This window comes from Arachis ipaensis, chromosome B09, assembly GCF_000816755.2.
Source record: "Arachis ipaensis cultivar K30076 chromosome B09, Araip1.1, whole genome shotgun sequence".
NCBI lineage: Eukaryota > Viridiplantae > Streptophyta > Magnoliopsida > Fabales > Fabaceae > Arachis > Arachis ipaensis.
The window spans coordinates 108,520,860-108,527,628 of record NC_029793.2 but is presented as its reverse complement, the minus strand read 5'-3'; the positions used below and the strand labels follow the sequence as shown (position 1 = coordinate 108,527,628).

The window sequence follows — 6,769 nt, the reverse complement described above, 5'->3', positions numbered from 1 at the left end:
ATATATCTTATATCTTTTCATATAGTTAGTTGTTTTTGGTGGATTCATTTAGAAGTGAAAGGATACTCATTTGTTTCCAGTAGTAGGCTCACAATTTTAACTATCTTGAAAATTATGCACTTTACGTAGGGCCTGATCCATATGGTTCCTATTATACATGGCAAATATATATATATATATAATTAGCAACATTATTCTTGTTTGCATTTAATTTCTATCAAGATCTCAGGTTTAAATTACATGAATATAAAAAACAAATATGAAGAGATTTATTTATATATATGTATAGACTACTATATGTTCCTTATTGCTAATAAAGAATTTTTATATACATCAGACATAGATAAATACAAAAGTAAGCACATGAATATTTACCTTGCACCATAGAAATGGGTGCGCACCGGAGAAGAGAAGACGAGTCAACAGCAGGCCTGAACTGACAATAATGACGCGGGCAAAGATGGCGACGCAACAAGCAGCTCCTAGAGACCAAATTTTGAACCTGGAAATGATCCTTTAAACAATATATTGATCAAATATTTTAATATTAACTGGTGCCAAGCTTATCACAAATGATCAAATAACCAGCTATTAGGATATAAGGAGATTTAATGATATCTAAATTATGGTCTAGAGACTCAATTGGTTTGTTATACTAAACATCTCTACTGCTTTCATAATTTCTTTTTTCTTCTGAGACAACAATTGTTTTCCAATTCTAACTTGAGAATTTAGTTAATCATTGATAGATTCAACTAGTTATGGTTCAATGTTTAACATAGTAATTTTGACATCCGTTTGCTGTGCCAAGAACTCCTTAGACTGGGTCCTCAACTCCTCAAGGGCATCTCTTTCTGTCACAAGATTTTCTGCCTTTGATTTCAATTGCCTGAGGAATGTGACAAGAACTGAATTCTCAAGCACCATTTTCTCACTTCCATTGCAAGCTGTGGAGAATTAGTATGTCTCCTCAAGTTTGCCATGTGTATGGTTCATAAGCTCCTGATTTTCAATAATAATATCTTCACGCATGTTCTCCCTGATAATGTCAGGAGTCTTCGATATCTTAAGCAGCCAGATCCTCAGTATTTTAATTTTCTTTGACATGGAGTTCACATCAACCTGCTTTTGAACATTATCATTCTCCACTTTAGATATCATTTTATCAGACATTTTGGATGTCTCCAAGAGTCTCTAACATTATTTATCTATTGTTTATTTAAAAAATAAGGCAAGAGCCACAATTCAACAAGAAACAATATATTAATACAACCATAGAAAGGAACACCCTTTTATATTCCACAAGGGAGGAACAAAATGATATAACTCAAAACCAAAACAGAAAATCATGAAAAGTATAAATTATACGAGAGATAAAATCATCATGCTTACAATAATATATATAAACTTGACAAACATTCTTTAATATCTGAACTTTTCGAAGAAGATTACAAGTGCGATGCAATTTCTCAATGTGCTCCCTCTTTTCAAATAAAGAAGTGTTAACACTGTCACTCCTAGACTGTACAGACATGATCTGGATTTTTTAAGGAAAAAATAAAGAAATATGTAATTACTTAATTGCTAATAAACTCTCAAGCCTCCTATTCTTCTTTTTGTTTTTGCTAATGATAAATAATATTAATTTAATGCTACACTTACTTTTTCAAGAAGGTACTCCATATTTCCCTCCATCCCTAAAATATTGCTTTTCATCCTACTCGAACAAAGCATGGATATAAAACACTACAAGATCATATAAGTTCTAATAATGGTGCATATAAAATCATATTTCCCTCATTCGCTTTGCTTTATCGTCCAATAATGGTACATCTGTAAGAACCAGAATTTTCACAAATAAAATCATTTAAATGTCCAAATTAAATTTCGGAAAGTTAAGATGAGAATTTGGGGATTTAAATGTGATTTTTGAATTCAGTAGGTCCTTCCTAGTCAGAAAATGTGTTTTCTACAAAAAAGCGTAAAAAACCGTGAACCGGTAGTTAAACCGGTTGAACTGGTTCAAGTCTGCCCGGTACCGCATGAGAAAAAGTGGAAACAGTCAAAAACCTTAGAAAAACATTAGAAATAGAAAACCGGGCGTTAATTTTAAAGGTTTGGCCCGAAGTTGGGCCAAACGGGCTAAAAACGCTAACGGATTGGACCGGGCCCAAGTTGGGCCCAAGCCCAGCATATAAAAGGTTTATTAATGAACCCATTTCTAGCATACACACACATAAACACAACACACCTATGCTGAAATAAAAAGGGGAGAAGAGGAAGAAGAAAATACTATTCACCCATCTCTTCTCTTCGCGATATCACGAGCTACGGTGCTCCAATTTGCGTGCCGTCAGTGGCTATGCATTCCTTGTGAAGAGCTCTACAAAACTCATATAAGAAACTAGTAAGAAAATCTCAAATCCTTCTCAGTTTCTCTCTTCAAAATTTCGGGTTTATTAGGGCTTTGGGTTAAATGAGTTTTTATGATTTTGGATGTTTAGGTTTCCTCTAATCCTTGCTTAGCATTGGATTTTTTGCTATCAAATCTGTTGGAAAAGTTAAAAGCCACTAAACCCTTGTGATTTTATAGTTAAATGGAACCCTAAGTTGATTTTTGATGGTTTATGCATATATAGTTTGATTATTGTGAGTTTGGAGCTTGTTGGTGCTTGTTAGAGTTACATTGGTGGCTTACTTGTGGTGAAAAACTCAACTTGTGCTATTTTGAGGTTTTGGCGCATATAGAAAATCAGCCAAGGTATGGTTTCGATTTCTTCGGTAGTATATAATATTCATGGACACTTAGGCTAGTGACCCATAGGATAGGTTTGAAATAAAATGATTGTTGGTATGTTGAATATTGATGAATGATGGTTTATGAGGAGTTGATGAATGTCGGGTGCAATTATGATGTTTTATAATGATATGATGGTGTTGAATGATTGTATGGATTAGAAAGATGGTTTATTATTATAGATGTGATGTTAAGGTTGATGAAATGGTAAATCTGAATGTGGTTTGATGATAAGTGTTATATAATTGATGTTGAGGTTGAGAATAGTAAAATGTGAAGGAAAATGGGATATTGTTGGTGTATTATGACACAAAAGGGTTAATTTTCATGAAAAATAGATTTTTGAATGGTTTGGTATGGTGTGGAATGTGTATGGTAAGAAATTGTGGATTTTGGTAAAAGCAGGTTTTTGGTAAACTTTGTATGATCATAACTTTTATCTCAGTTTTCAAAATTGATTGAAAATTGTTTAAAATTAAAGTTCATTGAAAACCCTTTAATTCGATATAAAGTTTGTAAAATTTAGAATTTTGTAGAGAAAGTTATGATCATTCAAAGTTGGTGTTAAAAATCTGAAATTCTGCAAAGTTGCAGAATTTCATGATTTCTGATATGTGCGCACGCACAGCCTTGTGCGAACGCACAATCCTGCAAAATTCTTATTCTGTGTGGGCGCACAGACCTGTGCGTACGCACAGGCAGGAAAAGGCTCTCTGCTTGCAGCATTAGCACAGCCCGGTGCGCACGCACAAGTCGGGAAGGATCGTCTGTTGGGAGCGCTAGCACACCCTGTGCGAGTGAACAGACCTTACAAGTTTTTATACCTGTGCGTACACACACTCCTATGCATACGCACACTTTCAAAATCTTCCTGGGCATGCGCACGCACACCCCTGTGCGGACGCACATGCCCTGTTTCACAAATTTAACTTTGTTTTCAACTATTTCACCTTCCTAACAAGGTCGTAAGCTTCTATAACACCATTTTAAGGCTTTTAGGCTTAAATTTTGAGTATGGGAATATGGGAAACAGGCTAAGGGTCTTAGTTAATGATTATTATGAAAAATTAGAGAAACAGAGGCTTAGGTTTCTGGTGTACTGAGGATGGGTTGGCAGAGTTAGAAGAGGAATGGAAATATGAATTGGCAATGGTTGAGATGAGTCGAGGACTCTAAAGGAAATGATGGATCCATGTGATATTGAAAATGTTTTCTGAAAACCACTGAAGTATTGATTTATATTTAGATTATGAGATGCTATGCGCCTGACAGGGGCCGAGGTTGGATCCCGCCTATCGAGGTAGCGGCGGCGGTGTAAGGGCAGTGGTTCGTTCCGCTTGCGCTTAGATGTGAGGTCGGTGGCAATAGATCCCGCTTGCATCCCTTCGGATCATCAGAGCGTACAGGCGCAAAACCCTGGATAGTGATCCAAGCACTATATCTCGGGGGTTCCCACACCATTATTCCGAAGGGCAACATCTCCATGGAGATGTGTCAGGTTGGCAGTTGAACCGACAATGTGATATCACAGCCAGTAGGGCAGGCATTCATCATGTGCATTTTCTATCTGTTTGTATGCTTTACCGACTTGATATTGTTTTCGTATCTGTATAACATGTATAATTGCTATTTTAATTAATTGCTATATATGCTTCTATCTGTGTTTTACTTGTATTATATATATTTGTGTTTTCTACTGGGATTGAGGAGGTTCAGAAGGCGGTGGTGATGGGATCGCATGGAGGATCAGTTGGTGAAGGCTGTGGGACAACAGTGTTTGATTAGATTAGAAATCCCTTAAGATAGATTACCCTTTATGGTGCAATGGTTTAAGTTTTGTTAAGGTTTTACATATTATGCTTATTTGGTTTAGAATGCTTTAAGCTTGAATTCTTATGATGGATATGGAGTCTAGGATTGCCTTTGGCATCCGGGAGTCTTATAACCTACATCACTGGGCACTGTTACCATACTGAGAACCTCCGGTTCTCATACCATATTTCTATTGTGTTTTTCAGATGCAGGTTACAACCCACCTCGGTGAGTTATTTGGTTGGTGATAGAAACGGAGGATCCGGATACCTTTTGAGTCTCTTTGATTTATTTTGTTTATTTATATATATCTCTCACTTTTGTATTTTTATTTTGGCCTAGAGGCTTGTATTTGAGAGAGAACAAAACTTGTATAAGCCATTTTAAGCTTCAGTTTCCTTTTGTCGGCATATTTGGCTAGCCGGCTTAAACTCCGCGAGCCGTGGCTAGTTTCTTATGATATTACACTATTATACTATTATTCTTGCTTATATCACATCTGTTTCTTGTGCTTTATGTTAGATGCTTCGTTAGTTCGTTTTGCGCTTTTAAATCCTGTTTTTGAATTATATCCTTCATCAGGCTTCTAGATAATATTATTCCTTCTATATATCATATGTATGAGCTTAGAACTGTCATAATCCTTGATTAATCTTTGCTTTACGATGCGAGGTAAAGTTTAGGCTAATTGGGGTGTTACAACATCACTGTCGCCATCGCTCCCATCATTCTTAATTTAACTTTTTCTCTTGAAGAATTTCAATGCTTCTTGCTCTGATCAGGGAATCATATAGAGATTTGGAGGCTTGGGTATGTGTTTCCAGAATCGGAGTTGAGCTTTTTTTTTTCAGCTTCTTAGTGATTGCTGATGCTATTTTCCTGGTTTGTGAGTATATATCAGAATATAATCAACCATACTCTAGATAGCTGCATTTGATTACAGTTACTTATCAATGCAAAACATGTATAAATCAAATTAAGTATATGACATGTATATCCCATAACGTTGACAATAAATTAATAGATAATAAAAAGTCAAGTTAATGCATTTTAAATGATCTGAAATTTCTATTTTTTCAGTTTGATATAAAATGAACATCACTTACTCACTTTCACATTAACATCAATCCGATAAATTAACCTGCAATCTGCCCAATCATAAAAGTAGAAGAAATCATTTATGTTATACAATTATATCCTTATAGATTAAGTTGTTCAATAATTCAATTTCAATTTCTAACATTACATAATAAAATCAAGCTTTTTGCATAGAAGCACAACAAAACTTCTGGTAGGCTTCAGAAAACTTGTGAAAAATACTACATAATCAATCAGGATAAACATGCCAATCATTCATTTTCAAAATCCCACAAAAAAAAGGGTTGTATGATAGAAATTGAAAAAGAACAGAAACCTTTCAAAATAAGAAGAAACAGAGCAATAAAATGGAACATCATGTGAGAAAGAAGAATATTCACTCACTTGTGGGTAGAGATCACAAGTACCCAACTCCTTAACAACCAAGGGTAACCCTTCTCCATTAGCAACCTAAGAAGCATAATATTTACATGTGTCAATAAAATCAAATACTTATAGATTGTTGCATTTTATAGAAATAAGAGTAAAAATTGATCCCATACCTCCACGTTTGCTCTTACACTTTTTGCTCCAGACAGATTTTGTGGAGTCGGAATCGTTGGATTTAGTGGCCAATTGGCGATCAGGGCTGACCCAGAACACAACGTAGGGTTTGGGAATGCCGTTCTTCCAGTTCACATTTTTGAGGTGCTTGGCTGAGATGATTGTGAGATCCAGGTCAGCTGATTTCGACAGAGGAGGCCGTGATGATGCCATTTGAGAAAAGGGGAAAAAAGGAGCCTAGGTATCTCTCGACTGAGATGGAGAAGAAGAATAATGGGAATTTTCGCTAGATGGAACAAAGAAAATGAAAACGAAAATTGGATTTTTTTTTTCTCTTTATCTAATATATTAGAATAGATGATAATTTCGGCAGTTTGTTCCAAATCTGTCATAAATTGAACGATATGGTGGCTGGGGAATTAAACCGCCGCAGCAACTGCTCCAAAATCACTAGATAACGGCATTTTTTCAAACTGCCCCAAATTTGTTGCCGCTAACTTCCGCTTTTGTTGTAATGTT

General features: G+C 35.6%; 1 long non-coding RNA gene across 1 annotated transcript in view; it reads right to left on the bottom strand.

Moving 5' to 3' along the window:
* The window catches only part of LOC110267028, a 14,457-nt gene that overhangs the window by 6,324 nt on the left and 1,364 nt on the right, over positions 1 to 6,769 (bottom strand). Inside the window, exon 2 of the long non-coding RNA XR_002354336.1 lies at positions 376 to 1,194. This is a non-coding gene — a long non-coding RNA (uncharacterized LOC110267028). The remainder of the gene's footprint in view (positions 1 to 375; positions 1,195 to 6,769) is intronic.